Source organism: Oncorhynchus masou, chromosome 24 (assembly GCF_036934945.1).
Source record: "Oncorhynchus masou masou isolate Uvic2021 chromosome 24, UVic_Omas_1.1, whole genome shotgun sequence".
NCBI classification, from domain to species: domain Eukaryota; kingdom Metazoa; phylum Chordata; class Actinopteri; order Salmoniformes; family Salmonidae; genus Oncorhynchus; species Oncorhynchus masou.
In genome coordinates, this window is record NC_088235.1 from 35,570,671 (window position 1) to 35,593,708 (window position 23,038).

General features: G+C 44.4%; 1 protein-coding gene across 1 annotated transcript in view; it reads right to left on the bottom strand.

The window, feature by feature from the left end:
• The window catches only part of LOC135512085 (ankyrin repeat and fibronectin type-III domain-containing protein 1-like), a 244,991-nt gene that overhangs the window by 140,474 nt on the left and 81,479 nt on the right, over positions 1-23,038 (bottom strand). The gene's annotated exons all lie outside the window — the stretch shown is intronic.

Below are 23,038 nucleotides of genomic sequence, written 5' to 3' on the forward strand. Positions count from 1 at the left end.
AGGTTTAAAAATATATACTTGTGTATTGATTTTAAAGAAAGGCATTGATGTTTATGGTTAGGTTTGGTGCAACGACAGTGTTAAATCATCACTCATTTGGCGAAGCTGGCTGTGATTCGATAAGAAATTAACAGGCACCACATCGATTATATGCAACGCAGGACACTAGATAAAATCGTAATATCATCAACCATGTGTAGTTAACTAGTGAATATGTTAAGATTGATTGTTTTTTATAAGATACGTTTCATGCTAGCTATCAACTTACCTTGGCTTCTTGCTGCCCTCGCGTAACAGGTAGTCAGCCTGCCATGCAGGCTCCTCGTGGAGTGCAAGGTAAGGCAGGTGGTTAGAGCGTTGGACTAGTAACCGGAAGGTTGCAAAAACAAATCCCCGAGCTGACAAGGTAAAAATCTATCGTTCTGCCCCTGAAAAAGGCAGTTAACCCACCGTTCCTAGGCCATCATTGAAAATAAGAATGTGTTCTTAACTGACTTGCCTAGTGTAAATTAATATATATATATATAAATATATTGTATTTTTAAATCGGATAAATCGGTGTCCCAAAATACCGATTTCCATTCCGATTAATCGGTCGACCTCTAGTACATATACACATGCAGGCAGGCACACACACAAACACGTGCAGGTAGGCACACACACACACACAGGCACTAGGCAGACACACACTCGTACACTAGCCTCACACCTCTGCCAATTTCACTCTAATACGCACAATAAAATTTGATTTGATTTGATTCCTACATTGACATGCACACACACCTCAACATCCCATTTTCACAAAAACACACCCACCCACCCATCCACCCACCACACACACACACACACACACACACACACACACACACACACACCGAGAGAGAGAGTTGCTCTGACCTGTTAACACGCAAGACCGGCCTGACCTCACACAGATCGTGAACAGAAGAAACCCTCTAGCCCATCATGAGTTTAACTCAATTGAGGCAACACATCACAAGGCATTTATACTCACACATAATGATAGCATCCAAAATGGCACCTTATTCCCTTTATAGTGCACTATGGGCCTTGGTCAAAAGTAGTGCCCTGTATAGGGAATACAGTGCCATTTGGGACACAGTATAATGCCTATAGTTCACACATCACTCCAGAACATCACAGATCATGAATGACTAAAGGCCTAATTTTCTTATTAGATTACTAATACTTAAGAGAATAAGGCTTCTCTCTTTAAATAACATTCAGAGCTTAAGTCAAGCTAAAGTCTCCTCTATCTGTTAGATAATAATTAATATAAGAAAATGTATTTTCTGTCAGTTTGATAATGATTCATATGCATTTATGGAATCCTTTGTGTCCCTGTTGGGAGGAATACACATTTCTTTATTGTTTGAATTTTTGGGGTGCATCAAGTTCCCCCTAAAAGTAGCTTGACTCATATCCGTCCCAAATGGCACCCTATACCCTATATCAGTGTTATACAACTGTAGTCCACGAGTACCCCCAACCGTACACATGTTTACTGTAGCCCTGGACAAGCACATTTGATTCAACTTGTCAAATAATCATCAAGCCCTCATTTAATTTAATCAAGTGAGTTTGTCTGGGGCTACCCAAAAAATGTTTGCTGATGGGGGTACCAAAGGACTGAAGTTGGGAAACACTGCCCTATACCAGATCTGGTCAAAAGTAGTGCACTATATAGGGAATAGGCTACAATTTGATCCCTGATAAATACCTTGGTAGCTAGAACAATTAGTCTGTCTGCCACCCATTAAAAACCACAAATGGCATAAATGATTAGTATATACAGTTGAAGTCGGAAGTTTACATACACCTTAGCCAAATACATTTAAACTCAGTTTTTCACAATTCCTGACATTTAATCCTAGTAACAATTCCCTGTCTTAGGTCAGCGAGGATCACCACTTCATTTTAATGTCAGAATAATAGTAGAGAGTGATTTATTTCAGCTTTTATTTCTTGCATCACATTCCAAGTGGGTCAGAAGTTTGGAAGTATGCTTGGGGTCAATGTCCATTTGGAAGACCCATTTGGGACCAAGCTTTAACTTCCTGACTGATGTCTAGAGATGTTGCTTCAATATATCCACATAATTTTCTGACCTCATGATGCCATATATTTTGTGAAGTGCATCAGTCCTACCTGCAGCAAAGCAACCCCATTATGGCCAAACAGTTCTATTTTTGTTTCATCAGACCAGAGGACATTTTTCTAAAACGTATCATCTTTGTCCCCATGTGCAGTTGCAAACCGTAGTCTGGTTTTTAATGGCGGTTTTGGAGCAGTGGCTTCTTCCTTGCTGAGCGGCTTTTTCAGGTTATGTCGACATAGGACTTGTTTTACTGTGGATATAGATGCTTTTGTACCTGTTTCCTCCAGCATCTTCACAAGATCTTTTTTTGTGTTTCTGGATCGATTTGCACTTTTCACCCCAAAGTACATTCATCTCTAGGAGACAGAACGCGTCTCCTTCCTGAGCGGTATGACGGCTGCGTGGTCCCATGGTGTTTATACTTGCGTACTATTGTTTGTACAGATGAACGTGGTACCTTCAGGCATTTGGAAATTGCTCCCAAGGATGAACCAGACTTGTGGAGGTCTACAATTGTTTGGCTGATTTCTTTTGATTTTCCTATGATGCCAAGCAAAGAGGAAGGTAGGCCTTGAAATACATCCACAAGTACACCTCCAATTGACTCAAATTATGTCAATTAGCCTATCAGAAGCTTCTAAAGCTATGACATAATTTTCTGGAATTTTACAAGCTTTTTGAAGGCACAGTCAACATAGTGTATGTAAACTTCTGACCCACTGGAATTATGATACAGTGAATTATAAGTTAAATAATCTGTCTGTAAAGAATTGTTGGAAAAATTACTTGTGTCATGCACAAAGTAGATGTCCTAACCGACTTGCCAATACTATAGTCTGTTAACAAGAAATTTGTGGAGTGGTTGAAAAATGTGTTTTAATGACTCCAACCTGAGTGTATGTAAACTTCTGACTTCAACTGTATAAACAAAAAGATTAGTTTCAATTAAAGTCAAAAGGTTTGACAGCAATGCCACATAAAATTCAAGTCAATTGGGAACAGATCTGTAATGTTCCAATACTTTGGCATGGGGTCTATGAATTGATATATAAAAATACAACTGACACATCAACCAGTTTGTTTAAATTTTAAATATCATATAAAAGATTTGCTACAAAACGAATGCCTAATATATGGGACATTGAACGGTCAGCCTTGTGCAGACTCTGCTACGCGGAAACAGAATCAATAGGACATCTCTTCTGGTAATGTTTATTGGTGGGTCGCTTTTGGAGTCAGGTTCAGGAATGGTTATTATGTCCTAATATGAGGGTTCAGAAGGACCTGCATGGTTATTATGTCCTAATATGAGGGTTCAGAAGGACCTGCATGGTTATTATGTCCTAATATGAGGGTTCACAAGGACCTGCATGGTTATTATGTCCTAATATGAGGGTTCAGAAGGACCTGCATGGTTATTATGTCCTAATATGAGGGTTCAGAAGGACCTGCATGGTTATTATGTCCTAATATGAGGGTTCACAAGGACCTGCATGGTTATTATGTCCTAATATGAGGGTTCACAAGGACCTGCATGGTTATTATGTCCTAATATGAGGGTTCACAAGGACCTGCATGGTTATTATGTCCTAATATGAGGGTTCAGAAGGACCTGCATGGTTATTATGTCCGAATATGAGGGTTCAGAAGGACCTTCAAATGGGATCTGAAAAACCATGATCATTCAACGGGAAAAATAATAATTTTTAATAATAATTTTTATGGCAATATCGGTAGAAAAGTTACAAATAGGCAGGTTCAAGACCCTCGTAACACATCACAGTAAAATAGAGGGCTCTATTGCAAAAGGTATTGTACTGGGAAAGATGGGTTTGTCTGTGGACATGGGGGGGTTGGAGTTAAGATCAGAATGAATAGTGGATTGGCCACTGTGGGTGAAAGTACAGCCCTTGAAGAAAGAGGAATTTAGGAATAAATTTATACATTCTTTTTCATCACACTCTCTTATATCTTTATTGATTATTTCTATATTTTTTTGTCTCTCACGCTCCCTTTTTTTCCATCCCACTCTTTCTTTTTCCATTCCAGTCCACCTTCCATCTCTATCTTTCTTCCCTTGCTGTTTCTTTCCCTCTCCATCTCTATTTTTCAGCCCACTCTTTCGTCTATATCCTCACATTTCCAGGCAGAGAATATCCTGCAATAATTGGCTGTTGAGACTGTTCTGTTCAGTTTAATTTACAGTTTTTTTCTAATTGCTTAGGCACGATCTTTGAAACTATAGGCTATTTTTGCAAAACTCTACACACTAACCACAAAACCTTACACCAAACCAGCAAAACATTATACAGCTCTTGCAAAAGCAAACAATTCTTGCAAAACTCTTCAAATTCTTAAAAACATTTTTTTTGCGTCAATACAGTACACACAAACCATAATTTGAATAAGCACACGAAGCACCAACTACACACTGATAGTATACATGAAAAACACTTTTTCTGTGTGCAGGGCATAGCAGTTTGCAATAAAGTTTTGTCATACATTTACATTTACATTTAAGTCATTTGGCAGACGCTCTTATCCAGAGCGACTTACAAATTGGTGAATTCACCTTATGCATGTAGTAAACACACAAACACACAGGTATCCAAATGTGTAAAGTATGGATGTGTATTCCGAACATAACACACTATCTCTGCCAAGTCATCGCCATTTTACCTGCTGTTGTTGTGTTAGCTGATTAGCTGTTGTTGTCTCACCTGTTATTTTAGCTAGCTCTCCCAATCAACACCTGCGATTACTTTATGCCTCACTGTATGTCTCTCTCAAATGTCAATATGCCTTGTATACTGTTGTTCAGGTTAGTTATCATTGTTTTAGTTTACAATGGAGCCCCTAGTTCCACTCTTCATACCTCTGATACCTCCTTTGTCTCACCTCCCACACATGTGGTGACCTCACCCATTACAACCAGCATGTCCAGAGATACAACCTCTCTTATCATCACCCAGTGCCTGGGCTTACCTCCGCTGTACCCGCACCCCACCATACCCCTGTCTGCGCATTATGCCCTGAATATATTCTACCATGCCCAGAAATCTGCTCCTTTTATTCTTTGTCCCCAACGCTCTAGGTGACCAGTTTTGATAGCCTTTAGCCGCACCCTCATACTACTCCTCATCTGTTCCGCGGGTGAAGTGGAGGTAAACCCAGACCCTGCATGTCCCCAGCCACCCTCATTTGTTGACTTCTGTGATCGAAAAAGCCTTGGTTTCATGCATGTTAACATCAGAAGCCTCCTCCCTAAGTTTGTTTTACTCACTGCTTTAGCACACTCTGCCAACCCTGATGTCCTTGCCGTGTCTGAATCCTGGCTTAGGAAAGCCACCAAAAATTCTGATATTTCAATACCCAACTATAACATTTTCCGTCAAGATAGAACTGCCAAAGGGGGAGGAGTTGCAGTCTACTGCAGAGATAGCCTGCAAAGTAATGTCATACTTTCCAGGTCCATACCCAAACAGTTCGAACTACTAATTTTAAAAATTACTCTCTCCAGAAATAAGTCTCTCACTGTTGCCGCCTGCTACCGACCCCCTCAGCTCCCAGCTGTGCCCTGGACACCATTTGTGAATTGATCGCCCCCCATCTAGCTTCAGAGTTTGTTCTGTTAGGTGACCTCAACTGGGATATGCTTAACATCCCGACAATCTAAGCTAGACGCCCTCAATCTCACACAAACCTCACACAACCCTAAATATGTTAACAAGGGCACCCTCATAGACGTTATCCTGACCAACTGGCCCTCCAAATACACCTCTGCTGTCTTCAACCAGGATCTCAGCGATCACTGCCTCATTGCCTGTATCCGCTATGGGTCCGCAGTCATGCGAACTTGTTCTCAACTAGCCTACCTGGTTAAATAAAGGTGAAATAAATAAAATAAATAAAAAACGACCACCCCTCATCACTGTCAAACTCTCCCTAAAACACTTTCTTTTCGACCTGGCCCGGGTATCCTGGAAGGATATTGACCTCATCCCATCAGGTGAGGATGCCTGGTCATTCTTTAATAGTAACTTCCTCACCATCTTAGATAAGCATGCTCCGTTCAAAAAATGCAGAACTAAGAACAGATATAGCCCTTGGTTCACTCCAGACCTGACTGCCCTCGACCAGCACAAAAACATCCTGTGGCGGACTGCAATAGCATCGAACTGTTCAGGGAAGTCAGGAACCAATACACGCAGTCAGTCAGGAAAGCAAAGGCCAGCTTTTTCAAGCAGAAATTTGCATCCTGTAGCTCTACCTCCAAAAAGTTCTGGGACACTGTGAAGTCCATGGAGAACAAGAGTACCTCTTCCCAGCTGCCCACTGCACTGAGGCTAGGTAACATGGTCACCACCGATAAATCCATGATAATCGAAAACTTCAACAAGCATTTCTCAACGGCTGGCCATGCCTTCCTCCTGGCTACTCCAACCTCGGGCCAACAGCTCCCCACCCTCTATTTCTGAAACTATCCACCACCATTGTCACAACCCCTATTACCAGCCTGTTCAACCTCTCTTTCATATCATCTGAGATCCCCAAGGATTGGAAAGCTGCTGCAGTCATCCCCTTCTTCAAAGGGGGAGACACCCTGGACCCAAACTGTTACAAACCTATATCCATCCTGCCCTACCTATCTAAGGTCTTCGAAAGCCAAGTCAACAAACAGATCACTGACCATCTCGAATCCCACCGTACCTTCTCCGCTGTGCAATCTGGTTTCCGAGCCGGTCACGGGTGCACCTCAGCCCGCTCAAGGTACTAAACGATATCATAACCGCCATCGATAAAAGACAGTACTGTGCAGCCGTCTTCATCGACCTGGCCAAGGCTTTCGACTCTGTCAATCACCATATTCTTATCGGCAGACTCGGTTTTTCTAATGACTGCCTTGCCTGGTTCACCAACTACTTTGCAGAATGAGTTCAGTGTGTCAAATCGGAGGGCATGTTGTCCGATCCTCTGGCAGTCTCTATGGGGGTGCCACAGGGTTCAATTCTCGGGCCGACTCTTTTCTCTGTATATATCAAGGATGTTGCTCTTGCTGCGGGCGATTCCCTTGCTACATATTCATCGCCAGACCCACTGGCTCTAGGTCATCTACAAGTCCATGCTAGGTAAAGCTCCACCTTATCTCAGTTCACTGGTCACGATGGCGACACCCACCCGTAGCACACGCTGTATCTCACTGATCATCCCTAAAGCCAACACCTCATTTGGCCGCCTTTCCTTCCAGTTCTCAGCTGCCTGTGACTGGAACGAATTGCAAAAATCGCTGAAGTTGGAGACTTTTATATTTCCCTCACCAACTTTAAACATCTGCTATCTAAGCAGCTAACCGATCGCTGCAGCTGTACATAGTCCACCGGTAAATAGCCCACCCAATTTACCTACCTCATCCCCATACTGTTTTTATTTATTTACTTTTCTGCTCTTTTGCACACCAGTATCTCTACCTGCACATGACCATCTGATCATTTATCACTCCAGTGTTAATCTGCTAAATTGTAATTATTCGCCTACCTCCTCATGCCTTTTGCACACAATGTATATAGACTCTTTTTCATTTTTTTGGTGTTATTGACTTGTTTCTTGTTTACTCCATGTGTAACTCTGTGTTGTTGTCTGTTCACACTGCTATGCTTTATCTTGGTGAGGTCACAATTGTAAATGAGAACTTGTTCTCAACTAGCCTACCTGGTTAAATAAAGTTGAAATAAAAAAAATATATATAAAAAAATCAATACAAATAAGGGGGAAAAGGTTTTTTATTCAAATGTTCTAACACTCCTCAAACAACAAAAGGCGAAATAGTGTAGCAATGTAGAGACCAATATTAACAGTTTTGCTAGAAGTGTGTTATTAAATTGCAAACTGAGTGTAAAGCAGTGAGTTGTGTTTACAGTTTTGCAAAAAGTGTGTTAAAAAATGACAAATTGAGTGTAAAGCAGAGAACGTGCATTCAGTTTGGCACACTTGGTAAATGCATTGGTTACAAGTGTTAATGGTTTCAGAGATAGTGCTTCAATAATCACTTTTAGTGTTTAAGCATTCAGAAACGAAAGTAATTTGATAGGAATTCACTACGAAGCTGCTCCCTCTTGATGTTAGAAAGAAAAATGTATATTTCCTGCAATTCTACACATTTTGCCATGGGGTGTAGAAAAATGTTGCAGTTTTAAAGGCCTAGTGCAGTCAGGAATGTGATTTTCCTGAGTTTTATATACACTGAGTGTACAAAACATTAGGAACACCTTACTAATATGGAGTTGCACCCCCTTTTGCCCTCAGAACAGACCCAATTCACCAGGACATGGAGTCTACAAGGTGTCAAATGCATTCAGCTGGGATGCTGGCCCATGTTGATGCTGATGCTTCCCACAGTTGTGTCAAGTTGACCAGATGTACTTTGGGTGGTGGACCACTCTTGATACACACGGGAAACTGTTGAGAGTGAAAAACCCAGCAGTGTTGCATTTCGTGAGACAAACCGTTCGCCTGGCCCCTACTACCATACCCTGTTCAAAGGCACTTAAATATTTTGTCTTGCCCATTCACCCTCTAAATGAGACACACACAATCCATGTGTCAACTGTATGAAGGGTTAAAAATCCTTCATTAACCTGTCTCCTCCCCTTCATCTCCACTGATTGAAGTGGATTTAACAAGTGACATCAACAAGGGATTCACCTGGTCAGTCTGTCATGGAAAGAGCAGGTGCTCCTAATGTTAGGTACTTAATTATTACACCGAAATTATTTGATATCAGCCTCCCGAGTGGCGCACTGTTACTACAGACTCGGTTCGATCCCGGGCTGTGTCGCAGTGAGACCCATGAGGCGGTGCACAATTAGCCTAGCGTCGTACTGGGTTAGGAGAGGGTTTGGCCTCCTGGGATGTCCTTGTCCCGTTGTGCTCTAGCGACTCCTGAGGTGGGCCGGGCACAGTGCATGCTGACACGGTCACCAGGTGAAGCTGTTTCCTCTGATTGGTGAGGCTGGCTTCTGGGTTAAGCAAGCAGTGCAGCTTGGCAGGGTTGGGTTTCGGAGGATGTATGGCTCTCGATTACTACTAATCACAATTTGATATTGAGATAAAAACAGCTGCATTGGACCTTTAAAGCAAGGTTTCTGCAATTCTACAAATGTTGTAATGACTGTTAATATGATATCTGAGTGAGAATGACTAACAGCATCAATGAGGACCTCCTGGAGGTAGGGCACCTGGGCACGTGCCCTGCGAGCCCAGTTGGTATTCTACAAGTTAAGACAACTGGCTAGACTACCTACCAATCTAAAAAGTCTTAGCTGAAATGGCTACTTGAGTGACATAAGAGAAAATCTGCTGATGCACAACCACATTTTGAAATTGCACCTGATGTATTCTACTATTTTTACTCTCAATAGTAAGTTGAGACCCCTCCCTCCCTCCGTCTGTGTGTGTGTGTGTTTGATAAGGTGAGGATATGTATGATTGCATATTGGATTCCCACAGTGTGAATGCTTGATCAAGACCCTGATGTTCCCTGAAGTACGCTTTGTCTGTGTGTGTGTGGGTGGATGGATGGTGGATGGAATGACTACCATTGATTATCAGGAGACGTGGAAATAAAACACAAACACACAGAAACACACACACACAATTTATAAGCTAGGGGAAAGGTGTTTGTTTAGCTTAAATGCATAGCTACGTTCTAAAAACCATGAGAACGTCAAAATACATTTACGTGTAATTTTCAATTAGGTTACCACTTTAAAAAGCAGCGTTCATCTAGGTCAGGGCTCTCCAACCCAGTTTCTGGAGCGATATTCACTCTAACCCTAATCTAGCGCACCTGATTCTAGTAATTAGCTGGGGTTGAAACCTAAACCTACAGAAGAGTAGCTTTCCAGGAACAGGGTGGAAAGCCCAGATCTAGGTAGAGTCAGTGACAGTAAATGTTAAAATTAACAAACTAAAACCACCTGGTCGCCATGACTGCAGGTCTGGCAATGAATCATCAGAGGGAGCGATATAAAAGAGAGAGAGAACAAACATGTTGAATGCTTGTGAGAAAAAGAGACAGGGTAGGGAATTTCGGCAATCACAAATTTCGGCGATCACTTTAGAATCTCAGAGTGGCTTTAGGTAATTTCATAAAGATGTTATAATGTAACATATATGGATCAACACTTTAATTATGCATCCAGACGCAACATGTAAAGTGTTGGTCCCATGTTTCATGAGCTTAAATAAAAGATCCCAGAAATGTTCCATCTGCACAAAAAGCGTATTTCTCTAAAGTTTGTTGCACAGATTTGTTTACTGCCCTGTAAATTAGAATTTCTCCTTTGCCAAGATAATCCATCCACCTGACAGGTGTGGCATATCAAGAAGCAGATTAAACAATATGCTCATCACACAGGTGCAACTTGTGCTGGGGACAATAAAAGGTCTGTCACATGGAATTGACGCTGGAGAGACGAAGCAGGTACGGGGAGTAATAAAACATTTAATATATAACGGACATGAAATGAGACAGGAACAGCGAACAGGTAACACAAACCAAAAAAACAATTGATGCAAAAGCGGGGAACAGAGCTTGGGAATTGACAAATATAGGTGAGGTAATAACAGGTGATGAGTGAATCCAGGTGTGTCCAATATTGCTGATTTGCATGACGAGGGAAGGCAGGTGTGTGTAATGGATGATAGGACTGCACGATGCAGTGCAGCCTGGCGCCCTAAAGCGCCAGGGGGGGAAGAGCGGGAGCAGACGTGACTGTACCCCCCCTCTAGGGGTGTCACCCGGTGTCCCACCTGGGCGAACTGGGCGAGACATGGGCACTGGGCAAGCCGGTTGGGGCGTGGAAGCCCAACGAACCGGCAGGAGCGCGAGAACCTCACGAGCCGGCTACGGCATGGAAGCCCGACGATCCAGCTGAGGCAAGACGCCTGTCGACCCCGCTGCAGAGAGGGAGCCCGAAGATCCGGTGGAGTGTGACGTGGGATGGGAAGCTGCCGAGCCAACCGAGGCAAGGAACCTCTCGAGCCAGCCAGGGCATGAAAGCCCGACGGGCTGGCTTAGGCACCCCCGGTTCCATTGGCGGCGGAATCCACCCCGACATCACCAACAAAACAAAAAACAAACAAAAATACTCCTGGACCGGGCTGGACGAACAAGATCTGACGATCCGGCTGTGGCCCGACGTGGGATGGGCGCCATCCGAGCCAACCGGGGCAAGGAAACCTCTCTATTTAGACATTTTGGCAAATTGAAAAAAAAGAAGAAAAGAAAACGGATATATTGCATTTACATAATTATTCAGACCCTTTACTAAATTTGTTGAAGCACCTTTGGCAGTGATTACAGCCTAGAGTCTTCTTGGGTATGACGCTATAAGCTTGGCACACCTGTATTTGGGGATTTCTCTTAATCTTCTCTGTAGATACTCTCAAGCTTGTCAGGTTGTATGGGGATTGTCGCTGCACGGCTGTTTTCAGGTCTCCCCAGAGATGTTCGGGCTCTGGCTGGGACACTCAAGGACATTCAGAGACTTGTCGCAAAGCCCCTGCTATGTTGTCTTGGCTGTATGCTAAGGGTTGCTGTCCTGTTGGAGGGGACCTTTGCCACAGTCTGAAGTCCTGAGCGCTCTGTAGCAGGTTTTCATCAAGGATCTTTGCTCTGTTCATCTTTCCCTCGATCCTGACTCATCTCTCAGTCCCTGCCGCTGAAAACCATCCCCACAGCATGATGCTGCTACCACCATGCTTCACCATAGGGATGGGGCCAGGTTTCCTCCTGACGTGATGCTTGGCATTCAGGCCAAAGGGTTCAATCTTGGTTTCATCAGACCAGAAAATCTTGTTTCTCATGGTCAGAGTCCTTTATGTGTCTTTTGGCAAAGTCTAAGTGGGCTGTCATGCTCCTTTTACTGAGGAGTGGCTTCTGTCTGGCCACTCTACCATAAATACCTGAATGGTGGAGTGTTGCAGAGATGGTTGTCCTTCTGGAAGGTTCTCTCAACTCCACAGAAGAACTCTGGAGCTCTGCCAGGATGACCATCGGGTTCTTGGTCACCTCCCTGACCAAGGCCCTTCTCCCCCGATTGCTCAGTTTGGCCGGTCGGCCAGCTCTAAGAAGATTCTTGGTGGTTCCAAACTTCTTCAATTTAAAAATGATGGAGGCCACTGTGTTCTTGGGGACCTTCAACGTTGCAGAAATGTTTTGGTACCCTCCCCCAGATCGGTGCTGTCAGGACCCGGTTTCGAACCTGGGTCTCCGGAGTGAGAAACAGTCACTTAACCAACTGAGCCACGAATAGACAGCAGAACCCAGAAGATGAGGCAGACACAGCAGTACTTAAGACAGTGTATTTAATAAAGAAAAACTCCTAAAATAAAAAATGGCAAATCCAAAAGGTGGTAGGTAAAACACAAAAAAAAACCTAAAAAGAAACTCACTAAAACTAAACAAAAACAAAAAACAGAATACTACAAGAACTTCACCCGGAATCGACAAGAGCACACAGAACACTAGGGCAGGGTGCCAACATACAAACACAGAGCACAGAACTGAGGGAAACAAAGGGTTTAAATACAATCAGGGGAAACGAGACACAGGTGCAAACAATAATGGGGATCAAGGGAAAAACACAGGGACAAAAAGCACAATGGGGACATCTACTGACAAAAACACGGAACAACCCTGGCCAAATCCTGACAGAATCCCTCCCCTAGGAACGGCTCCTGACGTTCCTACCAGCTCTCTCAGGGTGGAGGACCCTGAACTGACGAATGAGGTCAGGGTCCAGGATGTCTTTGGCAGGAACCCAGGAGCGCTCCTCAGGACCGTAGCCTTCCCAGTCCACCAGATACTGCCAGGACCGCTGCACCCGGCGGGAATCCAGTATCCGGTGGACGGTATAAGCCGGCTGGCCTCCAATGACACGAGGCGGAGGGGAGGTCTGTCTGCCGGGACAAGGGGAGAAAAAACAACAGGTTTTAACAAAGACACATGAAATGTGGGATTAATCTTAAGGGATCTGGGTAAGTGTAGGCGATAAGAAACTGGGTTAACTCTCCTGGCAACCTTGAAGGGACCGATGTATTTTTGGGACAGCTTGCGAGACTCCACCCGTAGAGGTAAGTCTCTTGTGGAGAGCCAGACTCTCTGGCCGGGGCGCAGGGTAGGCCCGGGACGGCGACGCCTGTTGGCTTGTTGTTGATACCTCTGTGAGGAACGCATCAGATTAAGACGGGTCTTCCTCCACATAAGCCGACAGCGTCTGACGAATCTCAAGGCTGAAGGCACTCTGACTTCTGCCTCCTGGTCCGGGAACAATGGAGGAGCATAGCCAAACTGACACTCGTGCGGGGACATACCAGTGGAGGAGGAGCGCAAGGTGTTGTGCGCGTATTCGGCCCAAACAATAAAGGATGACCATGTGGACGGGTTGTCACGAGTCATACATCGGAGGGTGGTTTCCAGCTCTTGATTCATCCTCTCTGTTTGGCCGTTGGACTCCGGATGGTACCCTGAAGATAGACTGGCAGAAGCCCCCATGAGTTGGCAGAAGGCCTTCCAAAACCTTGAGGCGAACTGGGGACCTCTGTCAGAAACCACATCTTGAGGAATGCCGAAGACTCGGAACACATGATTAATTACCAACTCAGCCGTTTCCTTGGCAGAAGGTAACTTAGTCAGAGGGACGAACCTGGCCGCCTTTGAAAACCTGTCGATTATGACTAGGATAGTAGTATTGCCATGGGATGGAGGAAGTCCAGTAATAAAGTCCAATGATATATGGGACCAGGGTCTGTGGGGAACAGGTAAAGGGTGAAGGAGTCCTTGAGAGCGGAGGTGAGAAGATTTGCCCTGGCAGCACACGGGGCAGGCATTGACGAAAGTGGCAACGTCTTCTCTTATGGTAGGCCACCAGAACTTACGCTGGATGAACTCCAAGGTGCGACCTACGCCCGGATGACAGGTGAGGCGAGAGGAGTGCCCCCACAGAAGGACCTGAGTCCTCACTGCCTTGGGGACAAACAACCGATTGGCAGGACCTCCTTTAGGGTCCGGTTCGCTAGCTTGAGCACGTCTCACGGTATCCTCAACTTGCCACGAGATCGGAGCCACAATCTTAGCAGCAGGAAGGACAGGCATGTCCGTGTCATCTCGAATGGCAGGAGCGTAGACTCGGGACAGGGCATCCGGTTTGAGATTCTTCGACCCGGGCCGATAGGTGAGGATAAACTGGAATCGATTGAAGAAAAGAGACCATCTAGCTTGTCTAGAGTTCAATCGCTTCGCCTGCTGGATATACTCCAGATTCTTGTGGTCCGTAAGCACTTGAAACGGGTGAGAAGCCCCCTCGAGCCAGTGTCTCCATTCCTTCAATGCCATCTTAACCGCTAGGAGTTCACGATCCCCCACATCGTAGTTCCTCTCAGTCGGGGTAAGCCGGTGTGAGAAGAAAGCGCACGGATGAAGCTTCTTGTCTTCACCCCTCTGAGACAGGACAGCTCCAACACCAACCTCTGATGCGTCTACCTCCACCACAAATGGTTCATCCGTAGTCGGTAGTATCAGGATGGGAGCAGAGAGGATGCGCTGCTTGAGTCCTTGGAAGGCCGTCTCAGCTTCTCTTCCCCAAGAAAACCTTGCATTGCCACCTTTGGTTAAAGCTGAGAGAGGAGCTGCCACCAAACTGAAGTTCTTGATGAACTTGCGGTAAAAGTTTGTGAAGCCCAGGAAACGCTGAACATCCTTAACGGATTTGGGGGTGGGCCAATCCGCTACCGCCCCTACCTTCCTAGGGTCCATTTGGATTCGACCGGGTTCCACTACAAATCCCAGGAATTGTACTCGGGATGAATGGAATTCACATTTTTCCGGCTTAACGTACAGATGGCTGTCCAGGAGGCGTTTGAGTACTTGTCTGACATGCTTAGTGTGTTCTTGAAGGGAGCTCGAAAAGATGAGGATGTCATCCAAGTAAACGAACACAAATATGTTAAGCATATCCCTAAGCACATCGTTTATGAGCGCTTGGAACACCGCTGGGGCGTTGGTCAGGCCGAAGGGCATCACCAAGTATTCATAGTGACCAGTAGGCGTGTTGAAAGCGGTCTTCCACTCGTCACCAGGTCTGATCCGCACAAGATGGTATGCGTTCCGCAGGTCAAGCTTAGTGAAAACAACTGCTTCCTGGAGCAGCTCGAAGGCTGTGGCCATAAGGGGTAGCGGGTAACGGTTACGGACGGTTATGTCATTGAGTCCCCGGTAGTCGATGCAAGGACGTAACCCACCGTCCTTCTTGGCCACAAAGAAGAACCCTGCTCCCGCCGGGGAGGTGGATGGACGCATGAGGCCTGCTTCCAGAGAGTCCTTGATATAGGTATCCATAGCAGCTCGTTCGGGTGGAGATAGGGAAAAGATCCGACCCCTGGGGGGCAAGTGCCCGGAAACAGGTCGATGGGGCAATCGTAAGATCTATGGGGTGGTAGCATGGTGGCCCTCTGTTTGCTAAACACCAGTTTGAGGTCATGGTAACACTCGGGAACTCGGGTCAGATCGATGGATTCTAAAGACTCGGGAGTAGAACTCGGGGAATTCTGGAAAATACAAGTAGCTTGGCACGTAGGACCCCACTGCTTGATAGTACCCACAGACCAGTCGATGTGAGGGTTATGGCTGTGAAGCCAGGGGTATCCAAGGACGAGAGGGAACTCGGAACAGGAGATCAAATGAAAGTTCATCAATTCCTGGTGTTGTGAAACTGAAAGTCTCAAGGAGGTAGTGACATGAGTGACAAGTCCAGATCCCAAAGGGCTTCCATCCAATGTAGTAACCCTCATGGGGTCACTTAGAGGTTCAGAGGGAACGCCATTCTTCTTCGCCCAGACACCATCCATGAAGTTACCTGCGGCTCCAGAGTCTACCAAGGCTTGAAGGTGAAGCTTGTGGTTGTCCCAGGAGAGGGTGACTGGAATGAGCAGACGGGAGTTGGACGGATGGGAAGAGGTTATGTTTCCCGTTACAGTTCCCCCCGGTCTGTACGGGACAGAGCGTTTCCCTGGAGCCTGGGACACGTGGAACGGAAATGGCCCGGTTTGCCGCAATATAGACAGCGTCGCTCCCTCATCCGGCGGTCTCTCTCAGCCTGGGAGATGTGTCCAATCTGCATGGGTTCCGGTGGAGCCAGTGATGATAAAGGTGGGGACTCGGAGCTGGGACTGAAAGGGGCTAGAGGTCTACGGTTGAGTTCTCTCTCTCTCAGACGCTGGTCAATGCGTGAGGCCAACTTGATCAGGGACTCGAGATTGTCCGGTGGTTCCCGAGTGGCCAGTTCATCTTGGATAGTGTCGGAAAGGCCTTTCAGAAAGCACACCGTGAGCGCCTCGTTGTTCCAGCCACTCGCTGCTGCCACCGTGCGGAACTGGAGGGCATAGTCCGTCACGCTGCGCCAACCTTGATGGAGAGTCAGGAGCTGTTTGGCTGAGTCAGAACCACTGCTTGGGCCTTGAAACACTCGTTTGAATTCCTCAGCAAAGGCAGAGTAGCTGGCACAGCAGGAACTATGGGCATCCCACACAGCAGTAGCCCAGGCCAGGGCTTTTTCCGACAGCAGGGTGATGATATATGCGATCTTAGACCGGTCGGTGGGAAATGACGAGGGTTGCAGCTCAAAGGAGAGAGAACATTGAGTGAGAAACCCTTTACAAGCACTTGGATCACCTGAGAACCGTTGGGGAGGTGGAAGACGAGGTTCAGCCAGGGGGTTAACTGCCATGGGTACGTGAACTTGAGGTACTGGGACGGGAACTGTTGCCGGGGTAAGTCGATCAGATACTTGCTTAATGGAAGTCAGCATCTCCGACAGAAGATGAGAATGTCTAGCCATTAAGGCCTCTTGCTGAACCAGGGCGGCTTCGTGGCGTTGGACAGTCTCCTGGTGGTGGGACAGCGTGGCAAAAAGGTCCTGGGAACTGGCTGCCTCTGGGTTCATTTTTGGCTCTGTGTTTCTGTCAGGACCCGGTTTTGAACCTGGGTCTCCGGAGTGAGAAACAGTCACTTAACCAACTGAGCCACGAATAGACAGCAGAACCCAGAAGATGAGGCAGACACAGCAGTACTTAAGACAGTGTATTTAATAAAGAAAAACTCCTAAAATAAAAAATGGCAAATCCAAAAGGTGGTAGGTAAAACACAAAAAAAAACCTAAAAAGAAACTCACTAAAACTAAACAAAAACAAAAAACAGAATACTACAAGAACTTCACCCGGAATCGACAAGAGCACACAGAACACTAGGGCAGGGTGCCAACATACAAACACAGAGCACAGAACTGAGGGAAACAAAGGGTTTAAATACAATCAGGGGAAACGAGACACAGGTGCAAACAATAATGGGGATCAAGGGAAAAACACAGGGACAAAAAGCACAATGGGGACATCTACTGACAAAAACACGGAACAACCCTGGCCAAATCCTGACAGGTGCCTTGAAATAATCCTGTCTCAGAGCTCTGCGGTCAACTAATTCGACCTCGTGGCTTGGTTTTTTTCTCTGACATGCACTGTCAACTGTGGGACCTTATATAAACAGGCGTGTGCATTTCCAAATCATGTCCAATCAATTTAAAATTGACCACAGGTGGACTCCAATCAAGTTGTGGAAAGATCTAAATGATGATCAATGGAAACAGGAGCACCCGAGCTCAATTTTGAGCCTCATAGCAAAGGGTCTGAATACTTATGTAAATAAGGTTTTTGTTGTTTATTTTTAATACATTTGCAAAAATGTCAAAATCTGTTTTCGCATTGTCATTCTGGGGTATTTTGTGTAGATTGATGAGGATTTTTTTTTTTTTTTACATTTAATCCATTTCAGAACAAGGCTGTAACATAAAATGTGGAAAAAGGAAAGGGGTCTGAATTCTTTCCCGAATGTAATGTATCTGTATTCCCAGTCATGTGAAATCCATAGATTAGAGCCAAATTAATTTATTTCAATTGACCGATTTTGCTTATTTGAACTGTAACTCAGTAAAATATTTGAAATTGTTGCATGTTGCGTTTATATGTTTGTTCAGTATAGTTTGAAGTAATGGATATCACATAACAAGAGGTGCTCAAATAAACATAGCTTCAAGTAATGGGAGTAAATAGCATTCTGCATAGTAGTACAGTGTGTGACATTTTGAAAATGTAGTCATCAAAGATTGGATTAGGGCTGTCCCCGACAACAACAAAAAAAATGTTGACTGAGAGACATCTGTTCTTTCGACCAATTGATTGGTCGAAATCATAAAAAAGGTATTTTTCTATATACTGTACAGACAGACCCTATTTTTGAATAAAATCATCTATATGTTGGCTACGGGGTCGTCTGATGCTTTAAGCACTGCGATTAAAAATGAAGACACACAAATGACTAAATAGGGAGCCAGAGATCAATAACCATACCAGAAGAAAAAAACCTGGACCTGACTTTCGGCAGATTCTTCCGTTACGCTCCTGAAGTTGCCGGTAATGGGTTACACCAGTGGTTGGCAACCTTTTCCATTTGGAGTACCAAGTTATTGTGCCATTTTTACATGATCTGCGTGGCAGTTATGATTTTCATAGGCTCATTTTTGTGGAACAGTTTCATATCAGTTATAAAAAAAGTCTTCATATCTCAAAATCAATGTGATTTGGTTTATCAATATTAAATTTAAATGAAGATTATACAAATGTAAAAGTAACTTCTATTGCCATTGCCAATATGTAAAAATAGCCCACATAGAGCCAATAAATAAAAACATTGCAGCCAGCAGGTATAAAATATCCTGATAAAAATAAATATCCTATAAATCACATTGGCTAAGCATGGCCTGTCTGCAAGGAACTTGAAACATTGTATCAACTATTAACTTGGTCAAGCCCAAAGCTCCTGCTAGCAAACTTGCAACATTGTATACAATATTCTGGGCCCCCAGATTTTCCCACTGGACAGAGAGACACAGCTGTAAGATAAGAAGTAATCAAGTAGGCCAATTTTATGACATTCCCACCGGATCAGAGCATGAAGTTTTTCCCATTTCATGCTAAGTGGTTATCGAAAGGGAGAGATCTGGAAAGGTTTCTCAAATTGACAATAGTTCCTCAACATGGCCTTTCTCAGTAAAAAAAAAAAATAATAAAAAAATTCACTTGCTGTTTGAGGTGAAGAAAACAATCTGAGAAGCTCCATGGTGATGGAGAGTTAAGACAATCAGAAATAGTATCAGATCCCTAAATGGGCACATTATAGGCCAACATTTACACACAGGCCAGGTAGCCTAGGTAGCCAGGTAGCCTAGGCCTACTTCTATATGTAAATCAGATGCATGTCCATACTCATGATTGACAAGAGCGCTCCAAACAAAACTCTTAAATGCAATGAATTAAACTAAAACTCTCACCAGTGTAGCCTAGGTTGTGTGCACTGCAAACAACTCGTCCACTCATACAATGACAATGGTAAAAATGTAATAATAATATATTGAATGCATTAACAGAAATGACCATAACCAAACAAGCATTGTAGCTGAGAAATGATGGTAATTAACAGTAAATGTACTACTGATGCTACTGGTGTGCCATCCCAATGGGTGTGTGTGTGTGTGTGTGTGTGTGTGTGTGTGTGTGTGTGTGTGTGTGTGTGTGTGTGTGTGTGTGTGTGTGTGTGTGTGTGTGTGGGTTGGTTCTTCAATCCTTGTTGGGACCTAAGATCCCCAAAAGTCCCCACAAGGACGGAAAATTCTCCCTCGTTGGGACATTTCCCACATCCCCATGAGGACAAAGGCTGTTTTAAGCTTAAATTAAGTTTAGGGTTAGGGAAAATTGGATTTTGAATGGAAATCAATTTGAGGTCCCCATGAGGATAGAAGAACAAAACTGTGTATGTAGCCAGGCTGTCTGTTTGTGGGTGGTAGGATTGATCCAGTGTCCTAGCTTAGTAAAGCCCAGTAAATCCAGTGATCTGACGCACTAAAGCCTTCCGGCTGGCTGCAACGCACAGCTTCAGACATGTCAATAAGCACACGGATTAACACTCAATCACACACACTTTCACATAAACACACACATATCCCTCCTCTCTCCAGCTCCTTTTCTCAACTCCCATCATGATTAAGCATTCCTCTAGAGTCTAAACTCTACAAGCTTCGCAAACACTCTGGCCTACACAAAATGGACTGGCAGGTAAAAGACAGAGCGACAGAGAAAAGGTAATGTACTGTTGTCTCATCTCAACTCAGATAATCAAAAGAGAACAAACAGCTACTGCAACATTGGCAGTCAAAGGGAGAGCAATGTAGGCAAGTGTGTGTGTAAGTGCATGACTGCATATTTTGCATATAAGTGCATGACTGCATATTGTGCGTGTGATCGACTGATGTTCTACACACATCTGCAGTGAGAGCCAGTGGGACCCGTGGAACTATTAAGAAGTGCCGTTTCTGGCTGTTGGTTGCCATGGTGACAAACGCAATGGTATAAGAGTGGCAGCATTCGGGAAGAGATAGGCCAGGGGATATAGCTAATAAATAGGCAATCAGGTTGATTAATTCCATCCTGGAGGGGTTTGCTCCATTTCACACTGTCTCTGGAATTAGAGGCTTTCACAATTCTGCTTTTAGTTGAGCAAGTGAGGGTCTTGTACATGATCGCTCATGTGCCACAAGTACAAGGGCGCACACACACACACGCACTCACACACACACACCCTGTACTCCTCTGATAATGCCTTACAGAGGTCTATTGAGGGGTTTGAATAGAGACTTTGTAGAGGTAAGAAAGGGGACACAGCAGACCCAACACACACCCTTGGTCTAAGTAGAGGCTTTAGAGAACACATAGAAGAGATGCATTACACAAGACTATAGCCCCTTCATACACACACTACAGACAGACCCAAACCCCTCCATTCATTCAATCACTAGAGCCCATTGGTATGTGTGGCAGACAGGAGAAAGCTCAATGGACTTCTATAGTGATTCCATTCAAAAGGCACTTCTTTAACCTATGGTGTAGGCAGAATAGGGTATGGGGTTGTGTGTGTTGAGTTAAGATGAGATGTTTTTTATTTTTTATTGTCACAATAAAAAGGTGCAATGAAATGTGTTGTTTTACAGGGGTCAGCCATGGTAGTATGGCGCCCCTTGCCGCTGGAGCATATTAGGGTTAAGTGCCTTGCTCAAGGGCACATTGCCAGATTTTTCACCTTGTTGGGTATTTGAACCAGCAACGTTTTTGTTTACTGGCTCAATGCTCTAACCGCTAGGCTAGAGTACATGACGTCCTAGAGTACTTGAGCTTTTTCTTGTTGACCTGGGGTTAAGGGTTAAAGGTTAAGGATAGGGTGGTTAAGATCATCATTAGAGGTTAGAAAGTGCTGTAGACTACATTCTCGCCAGAACATCATGACAACCATGTATTGGCAGAACACACAGATGGGTTGTGTGTGTGTGTGTGTGTATATGTGTCACTCTCTCTCTCTCTCCTCTACCCATCTCTGTGAAATCTGGAGTCAGCTACAGTATGTTGAGATGCATTCACTCCTCGCCTCTCAGAGCATGTGTGGAGTGTGTGTGTGTGTAGCGTGTGTGTTGAGCGTGTCCTTTTCACATCAGCACACGTGTGAGATGTGTATAAAGGCCAGAACAACCCATTTATGTGGTTGTATTGTATTGTTGTTTGTTTCAGTTATGTAATGTATTGATTGTTGCTGCCTTCTTGGCCAGGTCTCCCTTGAAAAAGAGACTGGGTCTCAATGGACTTTTCCTGGTAAAATAAAGATTTAATTTAAAAAAAAAACGTTTCCACACCTCTGACATGAACATGTGTGTGTGTTTGTGTGTGTGCCTGTGCTTGCGTGCGTGTTTGTGTGTGCATGCTTGTAGGTGGTTGTTTTGGACTGTCATGACTGAAATGTTAAAGTATCGTCTATTTCAGACGTACTAATATCAGGTGATTTGAATGTCTGGTCACCTATTGTTTGACTGTCTTCCGCCCAATGCTGATCTTTTGCCCAATTATTGTTGCAGTATAAGGACAGTATGGTTGCACATGTGCACACAGACACGCCCCCCTCCCCCCAACTATGGATCCCAGATCCAAGGACACTGATAATACGCACATTAATCTCCATGACTATGGAAGCCCTTGGGCATCACAACACAGTATAATAATATTCCATCAACATGACCCAGGTAAAGGCCACGAAGCCACCAAGGCCACTGCTATCCAGCTTAAAATATACCGTAAGTGCTGTTGGATTAGCTAATTAACTCGCAAATGCCAAAGCTGTAAATGTGCAGTGTAATACTAATCAATGTAGTGCAATGAAACAAAATAGCAATTATAGTTACTGGGAATGAACTAAAATATGCGAAAGACTAAAAAAAATATTATACTGAGCAATCGACTATCCACAACAGGTTGGTCGCATCATGTTATCCAATCAAGAGATCTCTTACACACACTCCATCAGAGAGCCCCTATTGGCTCAGAGCAGTGAGCCCGAAAGGTCTTAGAAGAGGTTCATTATTGCTAGAACGTGGCTTAAGCTATTTATTAATTCTTATAAAATATTGTACACTCTGCAGTGGGGACATAGAGAAAAGGTGAGCGGAGGATAAACTAGAAACAAATGAGCTGAAAGCTAATGCTTTGAATGAAGAGATTTGTTAATAAACTTGTTGAGCTGCAGACTATTTACAAAAATAACTGATTGGATTTATATACTGCTTTTCCAGATGCACAAAGTGCTTAGAACGGGGGTAAAATAGACAACTATAATCAACTCCTGATTTTTCTTTACAAATCTCTCTACTGTAATTACCAGAGACTGCTCTGATAATGACATGCAAAGTCTGCGTCCCAAATAGCACCCCATTACCT